Source organism: Eubalaena glacialis, chromosome 2, assembly GCF_028564815.1.
Source record: "Eubalaena glacialis isolate mEubGla1 chromosome 2, mEubGla1.1.hap2.+ XY, whole genome shotgun sequence".
NCBI lineage: Eukaryota > Metazoa > Chordata > Mammalia > Artiodactyla > Balaenidae > Eubalaena > Eubalaena glacialis.
This window is the reverse complement of record NC_083717.1, coordinates 69,786,423-69,806,084: the sequence shown is the minus strand read 5'-3', so window position 1 is coordinate 69,806,084 and position 19,662 is coordinate 69,786,423. Positions and strand designations below refer to the sequence as shown.

Here is a 19,662-nt window from a genome sequence, read left to right as displayed (position 1 = left end):
AGCCTTTTGGGTTGGTATTTTCTGTGGGATTAGAAATATAATTACTTCTGTACTAGGTAGGGATGTATGTACATGATAAATATAATTAACAATGCTGTAGTTATACATGAAAGTTGTTAGGAGAATAAATCCTAGGAGTTCTCATCACAAGAAAAAAAATTTTTTCTATTTCTTTAATTTTGTGTCTATATGAGACGATGGGTGTTCACTAAACTTATTGTGATCATCACTTCGTGATGTATGTAAGTCACATCATAATACCGTACACCTTAAACCTACACAGTGCTGTATGTCAATTATATCTCAATGAAAATTAATGAATATATATATATATACGTAATGATTAGGTATTTGAAAAGAAAAAACATCCTTTGCTTCTTTGTTTCCCGTAAGGCCAGCCCTGGCCTCAAGGTCCCTCCCCAGCCAGAGGTGGGTAGAGAGGTGCTGAAACATCCAAAGTGACCCTTCCTTTTCACCCTCACAGGGGGAAGTTGGTGGGGGCTTGAGAAGCAGGCAACAGGGCACATGTTGGAGTGTATTTGTCTCTGGCTCCCATATGACACAGTTGGCTCTGGTCAGAAGCAACTGCCAGTGGAATAAGAAAGTCTCCTCCCCCCAGCTGCTCCTCCCAGGGTCCCAGGGCCTCTACCCACCAACCAATCCCTCTGAGAGGGAGTTCTGGACCAGAAAGAATAAAAGAAAAAGCAGCAATTCTTAATATAATGACCTTGAAGAAGAGCAACTCCATTTTACCTTGAAAACTGCATAACTGAAAGCAGAGTCTATGTAGACAATGCAAATGATATGCATGTAATATGCAAACATAATGCAAATGACCCAGGGCCGGGCCAGGGCTAAGGCACTCAGTGGTCTCTAGAGGGAGGTAGAGGAAAGCGAACCCAGGGTAGTTAGGACCTGGGGTCAGGAACCAGGTGAATGCTTTGGCTGGGAGCACCTTAGAGAGGACCCACGTCCACGGCACTGTGAACCTTCCCAATCCCATGGACTCTTCCAGTCACACCAGCACTGCACTACATACACGTGTACACACACACACACACAACTGTTGTCACCACACTGACACACATTAAAACACACACACTCACAGAAGCACACACAGTCATGCTGTCATGAAACACTGATGCACAGACACCCAGCCATTCACAAAGACACACACTGACGCACAGACACCCAGCCATTCACAAAGACACACAGACTCACACACCTACCCACTCCACCACACACATGGATGAACGCAAACACATATGCAGACACACACACGTAGAAACACACCAACACGGACACAAACACAGACGTACACATCTCCATGCTGACCCAGTGCAGCCAGTCTGATAAATCTATCTGGAAAAGAAAACAATCTAGACGTACTGAATACCTACTTTGTGCCAGGCATGGTGCAGGAACTTTAAATCCTCATTTGATCTTCACGAAGCAAGGTTAAGAAGTGGGATGTAGGGGGGTGAATATTCCAATATTTACTGGCAAGGAAAAGGAAACCCAAAGGTGAGTGGATAGGCCCGAGCTTACCCAGTAAGCAGCCAGAAAAAGAGAGACCTAGCTTCGTAGGGTGCCATGAAGCCACGCCATTCCCCCTCCCCCAGCAGAGCCTTCCCTGTGCGCAGTGGGACACAGACATCACTGCCAGCTCTTCACTCCACCTCGGGGTCCTCCCCAGCCAGCGGTTAACCTCTGGCTTCCTCCAAGACACTCCTGCCCTTCTCCATCTGGCCCTTTCATCACTTTGGCTGGGGTGTGCTCTACCACGCGACCTCACATTAACTCTGGCCTTAGTATAATCTAATTTGGAAATCTCCTGGGGGAGGAAGGCAACCATTTCTTTCAACCCAAATGGGATACAAGACTGGATTTTCAGTCTCTGCCTGTCTCTGGATGAATGTTCACACTAGAAAAATGACTCTTTCCCCAAAAGTATACAAACTTTAAATGCCACTCTGCCCACCACTTCCTACACACACACACACACACACACAAACACACACATACTGAAAAGGAAATGTGCTTTTAAGGGCAAAGAACGAGTAATATTTGTCACTCCCTGCCATTAAGTCACCATGTCACTTTGGGCAAGTCACCCACCATCCCAGGGTCTCAGTTTCCTCATTTGCCTCATTTGAGAGATAAGACAAGCTGATTCTCAAGGCCCCTCCCTCCCCCACCTTCCATCTCCCTGATAGCACAAGAGCCTGAGGCTGGCAGTTGCCCTGCGGTGTTCCCCAGAACTGTCCCCTGACCTTGGGGACTCACTGCTAACGCTGGGATCTGAGAGGAGCGCAGGCCTGGGCGCTGCCAGGGAAGGAAAAGGTCAACCACAGCCCCAGGGTTAGGATTCAGCCATCACCGGCGGGCCTCTGGCCTGCCTACCTGAGATACTCTATGTCCCCCTGGTAGCCTCAGAGGCTCAAAAGGGAGGTCAGCTGGGAGCAGGGGAACCCTGAGATATAACAAGGCCGTGATTTCGGAGCAAGCTGGAAGAGTTGCAAAATGCCACATTGAGGGTTTCGAGTGTATTTTAGGGCCTTGGGCTCTCTTTCCAAATTAATATTCATGGGGACAGGCATGCCATTTATTTGCATATGTAGATTGTTGCTCATCCACTGCCGGATAAAAAAGTTTTGGGGTGTTATTATTTACTCTAGTTATTTTAAGCTTGGATGATAAACCAGTCAAGTCAGGCAGGGGGAGGGCAGCTTCCAAGGGCAGGAGTAGGTTTTAAATAATTTTCGATCTGAGGAAAGGCGGGTTCCAGATACCCAGGAATGGGTCACACCGACCCTGACCGGCAGCATCAATTCCAGGACAGCCCTTCCAAGGTCATCCCATTCAGCCCCTACCTCAGAAAGCCTGGCCACCTCACATGGTCCCACAGAAGCCTTTGGGAAACCAAGCCCACCACTATCACTCAAGGTCATGGTTGAGAGGCAGGCAGGCACAGGTTTGGGGTGTGACTTTGGGCAAGCCACTTGAGCCCTTGTTTCTGAGGATAATGACCTGCTTTGCAAAGTTGTAAAATACACACTAGAAAGTTATGGAGAGGGATGGTGGTGATGGCTGCATAATATTATGAAGTATTTAATACTAGTGAACTGTACACTTCAAAATGGTTAAGATGGTAAATTTTATGTGTATTTTATCACAATAAAAATAAAATTTTAAAAAAAGGACAAACTTGAAAATAAATGCACCAAAAAAGTGCTTGTTAAAGTGTGAAGCCCTAACCAAGGTAGCCGTTGTTAAGGTATCTTCTCTCCTAGGGTAACTGGCATCCGCTCCTCCCACGCACCTTCAGGGAAGCCTCCATCCCCTGCCACTGCCACCCAAAGCCACCCGAGGATCTGAGAACCATTATCCTCCTCTTTACTAGCTTCACTTCTCTTTTCTGCATCAAATAACACCCTAACGACTCCACCAGAAAGCAGTGAGTCCACTGGGAGAATCTAGAGTTTCCCAAATTACTCCAAAGTCCTTGTACTCCGATCAAAGAGCCCTGAAACCTGGTGAGGGTCCGTAGGGAAGGAGGCAGTGAAGCCTGGTAGCAAATTCAGGGGCTCTGAGTCATGCAGACCTGGGTGGAATCCAGACGCTGCCAATGTCCAGTGGGACCTTGACTGCTCAATTTCTGAGCCTCAACCTTCTCGTCTGTACAATGAGGCTAACACTATTCTACCTACCTCTTGAGATAGTGGTGCATGCAAAGGTCCAAAATGTGGTTTCTATTATTAGGATTGCAGAACAATCAGCCACAGTTCTAGCATTAACTCTTTCAGACCTCTGGGGGCGCTCTTTCAGAGCACTCAACATTTGTTCTCAAGCAGGGGTTCCTTAGGCACTGAAGTACTAGTGTTGTGGTTTCATTTCAGTGATCAAGTAGTCACACTCAGTCGCAAGGCAGCTTTGCGTCAGTGTCTGTTGTTGCACTAGAATTAAAGAGAGCTCCTTTAATTGTTGTGGGCTAATGAGAAAAAAGTGGCTGCCTGACACACAAATGCTTTTGTGCCAAGGGCTGGCCAGATGACCCTTCAGCACGTTGTAGGAACAAAAGCTTCACAGTTGTTCAAGCTAAGAAAAGCAGGGGGAGAGTTGAGTCACCACAGGGCGTGTGGTGGAGGAAGCAACCAAAACCATGATCATGTAGCAAGGCCTGATGTAGTCTTAGCACAACAGTATCTATCACGTTAAATCAGTATTGTTAATCTGAATGTTATTGACTTTGTAGTTTGCATTTTAATTTATAAACTTGTTTGGGCTCTAAGACTATGAATGAGCTATAAGCATAAGTTGTTTATGTCTAGTTTTGTGTTTATATATATATAACATATATATATTATTATATTAACAATTTAAGACAATATTGGAGGTCTGTGGGAAGCATTTTCCCCTTTTATTTTTTTTTTTTTAATTTATTTTTGGCTGCACTGGGTCTTCATTGCTGCACGCGGGCTTTCTCTAGTTACAGCGAGCAGGGGCTACTCTTCGCTGTGGTGCGCGGGCTTCTCATTGTGGTGGCTTCTCTTGTTGCGGAGCACAGGCTCTAGGCGCGTGAGCTTCAGTAGTTGTGGCGCACGGGCTAAGTTGCTCCGCGGCATGTGGGATCTTCCTGGACCAGGGCTCGAACCATGTCCCCTGCCTTGGCAGGCGGATTCTTAACCACTGCGCCACCTGGGAAGTCCCTCTCCCTTTAAAATGGAACCATCTGTACATTTCTCAAGTATTAAAACCATTGACCTAAAGATTAATGCAGAGACCAAGCCTAAAAATCAGGCTAATTGTTCATTTTCTTCTACAGTGGATGGGAAGAGGGGATGTTTGGCTGAGAAGAAACTGCAATAGGTGAAGGTTAAGTGATTTGCCCAGTGTCACTCACAGGTCAATCTCCACACTCAGGATCCCTACCTTGGATGTCAGGGAAGTCTCTGGACTCTTGGGTAAATTCCTTCCTCCTTTGCTCCTGAAACATCTTATTCTACTTTGACTGAACAATAAAGGCTAATAAACAAGTGGCTTTCTCTGCATCCCAGCTCCTCTCCCCACCACGCCTCAGAGCCAAAATTTCATCCAAGTCCTGAGGAAAAGTGGATTCCTCTCCCAGCTCCAGGCAGAGGTTTCCAGAGGCTCCCAGCTCAAAGTGCTCCAAGGAAGTCCAGAATAAAAGATTTCCTGTCTATTGTGAAGGGATAATGAACATAGTATGAAGAAGATTCCACCCACAGATCTTTGCAGAGCCTGCCCCTTTCCCACTTCTGACACCAGCATCACCAACAGATAGACACCTGCTCAGTGCTGGCTCCTGGGTTTGAAACCAGTTTCAAGGAGCTGGTTTGTTAGGGAGGTGAGACCAACACAGACAGAGCCCAGGTGAAGGTGAACCAGCCAGCAGATAATCAACAGCTCGGTTGTGTAGTGGAGAGATGGGAGTTGTAGGAACTCAGGGGAGAGGTAGATCAATGAGAGATGGCAGAGATGGAAGCCCCCTAGAAGGTGGGGGGCCAGAGCTGAGCTGTGAAGGCTGAGTGGGACCTGGCTGAGTGGAGGGAAGTGATCATTTCAGCCAGTGGCAAAAGCTGTGAGAAGGCAACAGCGTTCCTGAGGCAGTGAGGAAGCTGGAGATGGGCAGCCCTCACCTCCTACCAAGCTCCCCTCCTTCTCTCCACTGTCACCTTCCTGCTTATCCTTGGACTTACCAGGGGAGTTCTCACCTCAGGGCCTTTGCACTTACTATCCCCTCTGCCTGGTGTCCCCTACTCCCAGATACCCACATGGCATCCCTCCTCTCAGTCTCTGCTCAAATGTCACCATTAGAGAGGCCTTCCCTGACCACACTGCATCCCATCACCATACATACCCCTTCACCTTGCTATTTTTCTTCGTTGCAACAAGCGTAAAGTATATAATGTGTTCATTTTTTACCACCTGTCTCCCCCATTTCAATGCAAGCTCCATGAAGGCAAGGGCTTTGTTTTGTTTCCTGCTATACTGAGTATGTGATCAATGATCAGTATTTACAGAATGAATGAATGAATGAATGAGAGGAAAGAAGAATGCTATAAAGGATGGAAGAATGCCAGTCATAGCTCCTGGAGGTAGCAGAGACCTCCTTCCTGTTGACAGGTCAGCAGTGTCTTCCTTCCACAGGTAAGACACCAGAGACACAGAACAGGAGTGGTGGCAGGCGAGGGTGGATGGATACAAAGGGTCAAATGGGGGTAAAGGGAGGGCAGAGGAGTTCAGAAAACCTGGCCAGATCCAGCTTGGTCCCACTAGCAGAATGTTTTATGCTCTCAAAGGAATCTCTGGCCCAGGCTTGAGGGTGGCAGGAAAGATAGTCAAGGTAAAAAGGTGAGGGGTCAAAATGAGCCACAACCTAACTGGGGGTGGAAGGTCTTCAGGAAAGAGTTGTTGTAAACATCAGAGTTTAAAAAGTCCCCCAACACACAAGAGAGGGCCTGAGTCTCATCAGATACAAGAGACAGAAGGAGGCTGTGGGACACAGCAAATGGGGAAAAGAGACTGGGAGAACAGGGCACCCATGGGTCAGGAGAATGTCGGGAAGAAGCCACTTAACCTCTCCCAGCCTCCACTTCCTCATCTGTAAAATGACGACCATAATCCCGACCTCACAGGGTGGTTACAAGGCTGAGTTAAAACAACTCCCCAAAATCACCTAAACTAGTGCCTGGTATATAGTAGGCAGGCATTCATCAAATTGAGTCCCATCTCCAAAGTGAGGTTAAGGTAAAAAGGGTGAAGATTAACTGACTTTTCAAGTAAATAATCTTATTTCCCTTATTCCTGTGATTTATTAATTCAATAAATATTCACTGAAGTGCCCTGTGCTTGCATGTCACAACTGGATACAAAGAAGGATCCACTCCCACCCCATCTCAGACCTCGACGGCCTTACATCCAATTGGGAAGACGAGGAACATTTCAACAAAATGCTGAACAATGACCCTAGAGTGTATTATGAAGTACCGAATTTGTGGTGTAGGCAATAATTGCTACAGAAGTTCAGGGGAAGGAAAGATCGATGCTTCGAGATCGCTGTGGGCTCTGGTGGTCAGGGAATGTCTAATGAGGATGCGGCTCTAACACTGGCCTTGAAGGAAAGGATGGTTTGGCTTAAACACAGAGAAAGGCAGAACTTGAAGCAGAGTCAAACCTGGTGGTGAGTCCTGACAGGTAAAGATGGGGAGAAAGGATGCAGGCAGATTGTGAAGACTTACGAGGGTCAATGTGAGGAGTTTGGGCTTCATCCAATGAATACTATGGGGAAAAATGTAAGGTAAAAACGACATTTTAGGATGACTTGAAGGAGGGAGATAGAGGCTGGGAAATGGCACCTCAGGCAACATAATGTGTCTACAGCACGGATTCTAGGCCCATTGCCGCCTCTGCACTAGAATTACAGACGATCCTATTTGCAGAGCCCCATAGACTGCTCCTGTAGGAGATATACATCCCTATGACCCCCAGGCACTAAGCCTTGGGGCTGGGATCAGAGCAGGAGGCCAGTGCCATCACCCAGCACGAGGTGGAAAGAACCTGTACAAAGGGGAAGTCTCATGCCAGAAAGGAGGACTTATATTCAAGAAACATAATGAAAACAAAAGAAAGTCGGTGCTTGAATACAGGAAATAGAGGAAGGAGGCAAAAGTGTTGCTAAGGTTTTGAGCCCAAGCATCTGGGAAGACGGTGCTGCCAACAACAAGAATGAAGAATCCAGAAGGGCAGATGGCTTGAGAAGTGGGAAGACATTAGATTTCATTCTAGGCTTATAGACTTTATAATGGCAGCCAAACATCATCATCATCATCATATCATCTAATTAGCAACTGAAGATAAGATATAGGATCTCATCTTGGCCTAACGGTCCCATTTTACCACTGAGAAAAGAAAAGCAAGAGGCAGCAAGCTGGGCAGAAGGAGCTCATAACCCACCCATACTAAGATGCTGGAGTACCCATATGCATTATGAACAACCTCCTCCAGGAAGTCTTCCCTAACTACTGTGGCTCCCACTGATGTCATGCTCCTCCTACCATGGTTGGTCTGCAAGCCATAATTATTTGTTTACTCTCTGGGTGTGTTCTCTGATTATTTGATAGTCTACATGGTCTAGTCCTCACATGTCTCCTGCACTAGATTACAATCCTTTGATGTCAGAGATCAAATCTTCAAATAATGTACTTCTTCCATACTAATCAAGTGCAATTATTGAGTTAATTCAGATTTATCTGCCCAATAAATCCCTATTGCCCAGATGAGTAAACTGAGGCACAAAGAAGTGAAATACTTTGCTCAGGGTCACAGGGCTAAAAAGGAGTACAGAAAATTCAAACCCAGGTCTTAAACTCTAGAGCAGATATTGTTGATTGCTCCTTTCTTCTTTCCAAAAGCCTCCTGATTTTTTTCCTCTCTGAGGCTCAACACACAAATCAAGATTATTCTAGACCAATTAGGATGGTCTCCCTCCTTTGCCTGTGGCTGGCTTATGCATGGACATGTGACTCACAATTCCAGCCAATTGGACACGAGGGAAAGTCTGCTGAGCCTTCTGGTAAAGGTTCCCCTCCTGCCTTTTCTGCCTCTGCACATTGTAAAGGTGTAATACGTTACAGCCATCTTGTGACCTTGAGACCAAGAAAAGATGAAAAGAATCTGGATCTTTGATGATGCTGTTGAACCACTGAAAGAACTAAGCTTGAGGCAGACAGCCCACACCTGTTGTAGTGGGAGATACTAAGTTCCTTATTGTTTCAGCCAGTTGTGTTCAGGTTTTGTGCTACTTGCAGCCCTGACTGATACCCACTCCAATCAAGGGCTCTTGTCACTACAGGTACTGAGCCAAGCATTATGGGAGATATACAACAAGTAAAAGTCCTGGTCCCTGCCCTCATTGTTCCTTTCCCAAGATTAGACATTCGATAAGTATTCAATCTATCTCTGATTCATTGATTCTCCCTTTGCTCATCAGTTACAAAGGATATAGTCCCTGAAGGCATCTTTCTTCCCTTTACTCAGCCTCACTGATTATCTCTAAATTTCAGCCTCTCGTTTGGACTGTGGTCTCAACATTACCGACCAGGTCCTTCCCCATCACCAGGCACCACCTCTAAGGATCAAGCTAAAAGCAAGGGACTCACGCTTAGCCCAGAGAGACCATCAGCGAAACTCCGCATTCCTAAGTATTTGTTCTTTGAAATGTCCTTCTCAATTAGATCTCACCCAAATGTTTGAGAGTCAGGCTGAATTCCAACTTCCTGCTCCAGAACAGATATGTTGAGCCTGCATAATTACTGCAGCCAGCTTTATTTGCTATAAAAACATGGATTTTTTTGCTCCTTCTCGACAGTAAAATAATAAATAGAATCCAGATGAAAAATACCAGCATTTAGTAGAACAACTCTTTTATGGTTCTTTTCTTTTGGGTCTAATTAACACACTGGGGATAAAATGTGTTTTTACATTTACCCAACCAGCTAAGGTGAGACACAGACTCTCCTTTCCTCCTGCTGAGATACAGCTTGACATCAGAAACACAGGTGAAAATAGACAGACAGTTTCAAAACACTTTGAAATGTTCCACAAACAGATCGGTATACCTATGAGGTGGACTTCCTCGAGTCCCTCTCTGTTCACACTGTTCAATTTTTTTCTCTGTCCCTTAAGAACACATTACATAGTTGCTGTCAAATGAAACACAGATAGTCCCATTAGCCAGAGAAGCAATCTCTCTTTCTTTCTTTTAAATGAAGAAGACATGCCTTTTAGGACAATGACCACCCGGGCCATGAAAGTTTCATGAGGGGCTCTTGGAGTGGATGACACCTTTACAATTATAACAGTGCTATAATAAACCCCCGCAGAGCCACAGGGCATGGAGTCTACATCCAACACATGACACCTATTTATTCCCTAATTATATTGCAATATATTCTCTCTGTATGTGTACTGATGAAGATAAAATATTCTTTTAATTCTATGGCCTCCTGGGAGGTAAGGGAGAGGGGATCATGCATAGACAAATTCTGGGAGTTCCTAGAGCTCAATCACAGCCTTTGTTCCAGGCTCCCTCATTGCATAATCTCAAGAAAATCACTCACTTTCCCTTGTTCTAACACAGTGGTTCTCTCATTGCGGGTCCCGGGGCCAAGAGCATTAGCATCACCTGGGAACTTGTTAAAAATTCAAATTACTGGGCCCACTCCGGACCCTTTGAATCAAAAATTCTGGGGGTGGAGCACAGCAATCTGTGTTTAAACAAGCCTTCCACATGGAAGTCTGAGAAGCACTGGTCTACAAAACAGGAAGGAAAGAGCATGATTTTAAATTGAATCAGGGATCAGGGATACCTGGACTCTACAGGGCCTGGGCTCCTTTCTGAATAGCTGTCTCAATCTGCAGAGTCAGGGCTCCATATACCCATCTGTATGCAATGGGGCTACAGCGTTCACCAAGAAGCTGTGGATGCTGGAATTTAACAGGTACATGGTTACCTGGCACCAGTCTCTATGGATAGCAAGATCACAGTTGCCAATACTCACCAGCTCCCTCCCGCAATACTCTGACTGGCAGAAGCTCTGCAGAGCGGTCCTCCAATGCCATATCTAAGGTCATCATTGCAGCTGCCTCTGGGTTACCCTTGGCAACCAGGAGCCGGGGTCATGGAAGCCCACTGAATCTCCAAATCTCATAGTAAGTAGCTTCAAGCCTTTTCACCTCGGAGCCTTGAACCACTAGAGGGGAGGTTCAGGATTATTTTTTGTTACATTGTCCCATTTCAGCACTTCCTCAGACATCTTTTGTGTGTTTGCCTCCACTCTACAACTAGACTTTAGGCCTGTGGAGGATGACGCCTAGAATGTCAGCATCATGAGATATGGAACTCTGACTGACTGGCTCATGGCCGTCTCCCAAGGCCTAGGCCAGTGCCTGGCACAAAGTAGGAGCTCAAGAACTGTTTGTTGACTAAATATTCCTAGCACATTAAATGCCCTGACCATACTAAGTCCAACTGTAGGCCTCAAACCTTCAAGTATCTAAAAGTTATGTTTGGAAAGGGGCAAAGAAACTATGTGAAACCCCAGGGAAGAAGGAGAAAAGGGAAAAGGAGAAGCAAGAGCCTGAGTATTTCCCAGCTGGAGCCACAACCCTTGGCTCATAGAGTGCTGACTTCCCAGCCAATTTCTCACCCTGAATTAGGAACTAGAAGACCTCTGGGCCAGGGTTGGTTTTTTTGTTTTGGGGTTTTGGTTTTTTTTTTTTTTTTGGTTTTTGGTTTTGTTTTGTTTTGTTGTTTTGTTTTTTGATATTAGGATACTTGTGCAGGGAGGGGCCGGAGCTGAAGGGTGATCAGGCACTGACCACAGCTTCTGAGCTTGAGTTCTAAGCAGCTGGGTCTTCTAGCTGCCCTCATGCGTCTCACTCAAAGGCCAAATTCTCATTGGTGCTGACTCTACTGTCTTTTGACCAGACACTTAAGGAGAGCTTTTCTACCCTCTTAGGACTCAAGCCTCGTGCCCCATGATCCTTCTCCCTCAATTAGAAATCTACCCAAGACTCAATTCCAAATCATCCCTTCTCCAGGTACTATCCCTAATCCTGCCCCCTCCAAACAGTGATTTCACCTGGGAAGCCTTCCTTGACTACAAAACAGTGGCTGCTCTTTCCCTGTGGACTGCACTTTATGGGGCTGGGCCAAGTCTTAAGGGTTTCCTTTACCCCCAGACTTCAGTGCAGGGTCAGGATAGATATGCATCCAACTGCCACCTAAGTGATTTGTCCTGGGGGATGATCACAGCACAGCACCTGACAGCACAGCACCTGACAAGAGACCAGTCCTCTACCTCTAACCTCACACACACCCAGTCCTGCAGCCTCCAAAGGCCTTACAGTGGCCTGGCTGGGAACACTTGCCCTGTGCTGAGAAAGTGGTAAGGACAGCACAGAGTACTCCTGAACCAGGAGTCAGGAGACCTGGCTTACATTCCCTCACACCCTTAACTAGCTCTAAGCGAATCCTTTCACTTCTCTGTGCCTCCGTTTGCTGATCTGTGAGTTGGGAGGAAGAGGTGGAGACTGCAGTCGTGGACCTGGAATTTCTAGCGGCTTAAACAGCATATGATCTACGGAGAGAGCTGGTGCGTGATGTGCAACCAGGGGAAAACCCGCCAAAGGAGCTGAAGATGGAGTGTCTGTAGACGGTCGATTCGACGCCCTGCGGGGACCCCGCCCAACTGGCAGGGGACAAGGGCCGAGGGACCCTCTCCGCAAAGCCCCCAGCTCTCGGTCCCACTAAACCTGCTCTAAACCCTTCAAAAGAACCTCTTCAACAGCACTCCAACAAAGAGGGCTGCGAAGCCAGGGTCCCGCGACCTCCGCGGAAGCCGCACCGGGTTAAGTCCGGCCTCCCGGGCTCCGGGAACGAGAGGACACGTGCCCCCGGCAGGCTCCGAAAGCCCCGGCCGGCCTTCGCTTGCCGACACCCCTACCTTCCCGGCAGAGCGTGTAAGGGGCGCTGATGCTCGCGCACGAGTACCATGGCCTGAGCGAGCAGAGATGGCCCGGAGCCCAAACCACCTAAAGGCCTCCTCCAACCTCCTGAAGGCCTTGCTCTTTGCGTCCCCGGGGGGCGGGGGGGGGGGGTCGGTAGGTACGGAGCGGGAGATCCTGAAGCGGAGCCACCCAAGTTCCGGTCGGGTGACGGCTCCGTCCCACTCACAGACCTTGACTCCCGCGAGGAACGATTTTGCGTATTTTTCGTCGTATTTTTTCAAACAAATAAGGAAAATAAACCAAGCGCAGGAGGAAGGCGGCTGCGTTCTGCTGCTCCAAGGGACCACAACAACCACCCGCCCCACCTCCAACACCACCGCCCAGGGCTAGGCGAGAAGTTGGGAACTTCGGAACCGCGCTCCAGGCGCGCACTGGGAGTGACTAGCTTCTCTTAACTTCGGGAGCTGCGGTCGCCGCCGAGGGCAGGAGGGACGTCTGGGGAGTCGACTCGGACTTCCCCGAAGAGTCGGGACGACTGGATGAGGAAGACAGGAAGGGGGTATACGTTCCGTTTCGCGCCTCCAAAAAGCAAAAGTGCACATGGTACCGCTCGGGGCTCAGCGGCAGCTAGGCGCACTGCTGGCCACCTCGGGGGGCCCGGCCGCGCCTCGCAGGCTCTACGCCCGGACCCCGGCTCTCCCGGGCTTCTCGGGGCGGCTCGGGGGCGGGAGTCCCCAGACTCAGAGGAGGGCGGGCGCCCTCCCTGGGACAACCGCGCCGCGCCGCGCCGCAACGCTCGGGTTTTCCCTCGCCGCGGGCGCTGCGTCCGGACTGAGGCCGGGGAGTCCGCGCCTGCCCACGCCGGGGCGCTCCACATCCTGCCCGGACCCCTGGCGTTCTACCGGCACTCACCTCCTCCCGCGCCAAACTCGGCTTCCGCAGCCCGGACCCCGGCAGGGCAGCGGGAATCCACGGGGCTGGTGTAAAGTTAGTCGCGGGGATGCAAAGACCTTTCCCCGGGATCAAAACCCCCAAATCCCGTCCCCCTGTGCCCACAGCGCTCCGAGGCTCCGCATCCTTGCCGTCCCCGCCCAGCCACCTACCTGCTTCGCGGCCCGCCCGGGGCTCAGTCGGCCAGTCGCGGTCCTGTCCTCCGGAGCCTGAGCCGCGCCGGAGCGCCGACCAGGAGCCAGAGCAGCGGGCAGCCCAGAGCCGGGCGGCGGGCGGCAGGCACCGCGAGAGAGTGAGCGACCCGGCGCGCGGCTGGAGCCGCGGATGCTGCCGCTGCCGCCGCCGCCGCCGCCGAGCCAGCCCCCACCCGCTGCGTCCCTCGGCCCCTCCCTCTCTGCTTCCCTCCCAGCCTCCCTCCTCTCTGCTCGTGGCTCCCTCCCTCCGTTCTCTCCCCCCACCCACCGCCTCTTTTTTTCTCCTTCTCCCTCTTCGGTCCTTTCAGACCCTGCTTTCTCGCTCTCGCTCGCTTGTTCTTTTTCCTCTTTCCGTGTCTCCCTCCAGCCTTCCTTTGGTTTCCTTTTTCTCTGAACCTTTCCCAGTCTCTCTTCTCACCTCCCTCCACCACCACCCCCCAACTTTACGTTCTTTCCCTCGTCTCTCTCCGTTTCCTCCTTTCTCTCTCCTGCCCCTATCTCTTTTTGCTATTTTCTCCCCCTTTTAACCTTCTCCTGTCTCTGCCCTCCTCTCTCATCCCTACTCCCCCTCTCCCTCGGGTGGGTCAGAGTGGCCTGCGTTCCGCCTCCTTCTCCCAGCTCCGGTCGGGGGATCCCCCCCGGGGGTCAGGAGGGCCGGGGGAGCCCCCGGGCCGTGCTGGTAACAGGCTGAGGAAGGAGAGAGAGGGACTAGCCAGGGCTGGAGACGAGGGCTTGAGAAACAGCTGGGCAGGGGGCGGGCAAGAAGGCCCGGAACTCAGACTGTCAGGCCTCTAGGCCAGCTGAGCCATGACGGGTAAGCCAGGCCGGGTAAGATGAGGAAACTGAGGCCCTGAGAGAAGAGAGCAGGGACTTGCCTTGCTAAGGTCTACTCCAGAGGCAAGGCCTAGACCATCACTGCTCCTCGCAGCCTGGGAAGGACTCCTCTGCTGACAGAGGCCCATCCACTGCTTCCAGCCTCTCTGCCTGGCCCAAGCCCCAGGCTCCCAGGGCCACCAGGAGGAAGCCTTCTCCCTCCAACAGCACCTTACGCCACTCCCCTGCCCATACAATGTTCTTAGGGGGTCTGAGCCAGGCAGAAGGGAGGACCTGGCTTGGAAGTGACAAAGGGAACCCCTTCTTCCCACCCCCACTCCTCCAAGCAATGAGGGACTTACCGACTACTGCTTATCAGGGATGGAGTAGCAGCAGGGTGCTTTGCTTGTGTGGTTTGTCTCCTTTTCTCCTTGAACTACAATGAGAGCAGGAAGTCCCAGACTTGGAAAAGGTGCTGTACACACCTCAGGAGAATAATTATTTTGTGAATAAAGCAGACACATTGTCTGAGGCTTTGGGAAATGCATGTCTGTACATGTGTCTGAGCACCTAGCCCTCTCAGTTCAACCACTGATAATGGACTTCATTCTGGGTCTGATGGGGCAAGTCCCACCCCTAGAAGTTTTTCCTGGCACTTCCCCATTTCAGCCCAGTGGGATCCAGAGGAGAGGTGTAGGGTTCCGGTTCCCATGGACCCCGTTCTGCAGCTCTGCTTTGTCAAGACAGGATCATGATTCTCCTAGTTTCATCCCTAATTGCTGGGGCCAGACTTTGTTCCCCTTCAGTACTGTCCCTTCTGTGGTACCAACCAGAAGCAGACCCTTCATCCAGCCCCTGGGTAGAAACTTACCTTGGGATATTGACAAAACCCCACACAAATATCACATCGAGTTACCTGCCTTGGGACATCAAATCAAATAAATAAACCCATGCCTTGGCCTCTGTTGTTCACACCACACAACCAGAAGAAGAGTCTGGTCAGGGCTGGGACTAGGCTGAAGCCAGTGAGACACACCTAGAGCACAAAATTCAAGGAGGTGCTCACTCTCTGGGTCATGCAGTCAAATCTTAGGGCTATCACCAACCATCTGTGTCACCTTGGTCCACCACTGCCCCTCTCTGGCCTTTTGTCTTCCCACCTGACTCTGAAGAGGCTGAAATAGATGTTCTCTAAGGGTTTCTCCAGCTCTCAGGCAATCCAGTTTGTGGGTATCAGAGACGCCAAAGGTTAAGAGAATGGGTTCTAACTTTCTCGGTTTGTATTCCTGCTCCACCACTTACTAATTATGACACTGGACAGCCACTTAAGCTCTCCAACTTCAGTTTCCCTAACAGTAAGATGGGAATGATAACATTACTGTGAGCCCTGTGAGGAAATATTACACGTAGTAGCACGGGATAACTGTTAGCAACTAATATAATACAAGATAGGTTTTTGAATATCTTTTCTTCATCCTCACATTCCCTTTTGGATTATGAGTTGCAACTCCCACCTTCTCAAACTTCAGTTCTAACAGGTTTGGGGAGGTGGGCAGTTCTTCCGGGATAACCATTGCCCCCCACTCAACAAGCAAATGCATGGGAAGCAACCCACTTCCCTGTGTCTCTCTCACACACTCCCATGCTGCCAGGTGTGAATTGCGTGGCTGAGTGTTGCTGGCCCCCTCCACGTGGGGCTGAGGATTGCCTCGTTTTCTGCCATACTCTAAAAAGCCACACGGATCTATAAAGCTACACCTTCTCCACCCAGCTGGCAGGCCTCCAAGGACACATGTCCCAACAGAGCCAGGAACACTTTTAGCAAACATCTCTGAGGGTCAGCTCCAGGTCACGCTGGAGCCCACCATCCATCATTCGTTTGCCAGTCCCTGAGAGCCTGCTTATGGGAAGCACTGCTTTGCACATCCTATTGCTGTATAATGTTCAACCCAACTGCAACAAGTTTATTTTGGAGTTATGACAACATCTAGGACCGCTCTACTCATCTGAGGGCATAACTGGAGACTAAAGTCCACTATTCTAAGCTATAAGCCCTGCTCTCTGAAAGCTTACACTCTAACCGGGCAAGAAGACATTAAAACAGAGGAGTCGAGTGAGATGATTGAGAGCAGGCGCCCTGGAAGCATCTGCTTGAGTTCAAATCCTGGCCCTGTCACTTGTTAGCTATGTGACCTTGAGCGGGTGACTTAATTTATGCCTCCGTGTCCTCATCTGCAAAATGGGAAAAATAATGAGGTAAGCAGTGCTATCATTCCCATCTCACAGAGGAGGAAACCAAGGCTCAGAGAGAATTCCCCAGCTGAGGGTCACACAGAAAGTAAGTAGAGCCCAAGCAGAATTAACTTCATAGCCCTTGCTCCCACCCTCTACCTTCTCCTCTCAGCCTCTCTAATGCTTCTTTCTACCGGGCTCCAGAGTATATCTTCTCCAGGGGGGTGGCATCTGAAACCCAGTTCCATTTCCACCTCTACACACTTCAGCCTGGACAGGGGTGGGAGGTGAGGAGGCCAAAACTCTGGTGACCAAGGTGGGAGGACCACCTCCTTCTCAGAAGTAAATTGTCAGAAGGCTAGGATGCTGGGCAGAATGTCCAGGCTCAGACCATGATAGTCCACACGTTTTCCTTGCTCAAGTGTGCAGGAAATTCCCTTCGTTTTCCTTCCCTCTCTCTCCTTTCCCTGCTGAGGGATCCCCTTTTCCCCTCCCTCTTCCTGCAGAGCTCTGGCTCAAAGTCCCAGGGAGGAACATCCAACACACACCAGGGATGGCTGGAATCTGTGAGTGGTGGAAAGATTTTTGGAACTTGTAGAGTCTTTTAAACTCCTCAAGTGACACCTGACATATTAGAGCACTTGAGAAAATGTCTATCTTTCCACCAGACTCTAAGATTTGGGGTCTTATTTACCTTCATGTCTATTACGAAGCCTCACATTGGGCCTTGCCTTGTAAAAAGAATAAGTAAAATATTTACAATTTATTAATAAGGCCTATACATGATCTCATTTAAAACTCCCAACAATGCTATACAGCAGGCATTATTATCCCCCTTTCCAAAAGGGTTAACTGAGGGTCCAAGAGGTAACTTACCCACGGCCACATAGCTAGAAAGTGACAAAACCCAAATTTGAACTGCGGCCTTTTCAAAGCTCTGTCCTCGATGCTATAGTGTCTCTCACTGCAGGGCTGGGACTAGGGTAAGGCAAGCAAAGGGCCAACTCTACCCTTGCACAACCCTGAGAAAAAGCAATCTTTGGATACTTCCAAAGAATTAGAGGGGACTGTGGGATCCCTGGGTCCTAGCCATTGACAAGGTGCAAAGAAGAAACTGTGTAGCAGGCAGAATCTAAGGCAACTCTCCAGTGCTACATCTGCTCACATAACACACACTGACACAGTACACCCAGCACATCCTCAAATATGCCCACACACAACAACCCTGCCCAGGACACAAATTTCTAAGAGATAACAACCCAACACTCCTACATATACACCAACACAGCCCAGAAAATGCCTACATGCGCGTATAATACAATTCCTGCACTCACTTAAAGACAGGGGAGGGAGACGGAGAATCAGGAAAAACTCAAGCGGAATGACTCTTTCACAAGCTTTTTATGAACCCACAACCACCAATCGAAGTCTTGATTAACTTGGTTGTATTTATTAAATCATGTTCAATATTTAATAACTTTGAATATGGGTTGAATATTTAATGAGATTGGTTGAGATCTATTTACGCATAAACGTCAGAAGTGCCAATCGCTTTGAATCGAGAATTGAGTTTGGGAATCGTTCTCAGAGGCTAGTGCTGGAGATCTCTGAATTCTACATTTCAAGGGTTTCTTGAACGTATAGGTTATCATCATGAAATTGTTACACTATTTGTTATGATGCTGCACTATTATAGATTATTATACAGTCCCAAGAAATGTGGCATTTAGACACCAAATTTTCTTGCATCCAGGCAAACTGGGATTGGGCCTCTTGTGCTCTTTCCTCCATGTTTACGAGGAAAAGAGACCAAATATGATGCTGTGAAATGCATCTTATCTCAAGCCCTTAGTCCTTCCACAGGCACAAGATGATCTGGGAGCAATTTATGTGGCATACTTTGCCCAAGACCAATTTGTCCAAGAGAGGGAACTCTGCTTTGTGCAATGGAGACAAGCAACATGAATTTCTGATTCTTTTTTATTGCAGTAAAAGGATCGGATGCAAAACGAGGCCTTCTGAGGCATCATGGAGATTCGGAAAAATCCTCGGAGGATTTGAGATTCTGGAAATCAATGAATGAACTTAATATACCCATATGTGCAGATTTTACATAAGTTACAGTTATATCATGGATGCTATCTGGGTAAAAAGTCATTATAAAATGTGGTTTGTTAGGGGCCAAATTTAAATCATTGGAAATAGCTCCTATACCACAGCAGTCTGCAGCCCAGCAAGATATAAACTGCTTACAAAAGGGAGCAAATGCATTCTTCATCAAATAACTCATCTTATCCACACACCCTTGTCATATTCTGATTTGCTTTGATTTGGGGTCCAAAGTAAATATAAATAAATGCTCCCAAAAGAATAGTAATGACAATAAAACCATTTGGTGGAGAGTAAACCTCTGACTCAAGTCAATGTCGGCATATTTCTTCGATACTACAGCATTTTTAAATTTTATTTGCAACAGATAATTGGGGAAACTATACCTCTAAACACATCTCCCCCTCCCCATCTTCAATAATCTGTCAACCATTACATCCTACCTGGTAGCCGCACCAGTTTACCTGCATGTCCTGAAGTCAATAAAGTGTTCTGGGGCCCCTGATTTTATTTCTGCTGTTCTCAGAACCTGAATGCCCTTCCCATCTTCTCTCAAGCTTGGCAAACTCCAGTCTCATCCTTTAAAAGTCTGCTCATTGACAAGGCCTTCCTTGGCCCCCTCACCCTACCTGTTTACCTACTTCAATTAGCACTTTTCTCACTGTCATTTGACAGTGGTGAACTGAATGATGAATTCCATAAAGTCATTTCAATATCTCCAGTGTCTTGCACAGTGCCTAGCCATGTTGGATGGATGGATGCATGGATGCATGGATGGGTGAATGGCTTGTTGAACTTGGAAATAAAGGCATTTTTTTTTTTTTATAAA

At 48.5% G+C, this 19,662-nt stretch overlaps 1 protein-coding gene across 3 annotated transcripts in view; it reads right to left on the bottom strand.

Moving 5' to 3' along the window:
• Positions 1 to 13,752, bottom strand: part of MEGF11 (multiple EGF like domains 11) — a 363,230-nt gene extending 349,478 nt beyond the window's left edge. For 2 of the 3 annotated variants that reach the window (XM_061182004.1, XM_061182005.1), the window contains exon 1: positions 13,638 to 13,682. The gene's annotated coding sequence lies outside the window, so the exon portion shown is untranslated. Of the gene's footprint in view, positions 1 to 13,637 lie in introns of all 3 variants that reach the window. The other variant, XM_061182006.1, reaches the window with a different exon arrangement.
• Between the last annotated feature and the right edge of the window lie 5,910 nt (positions 13,753 to 19,662).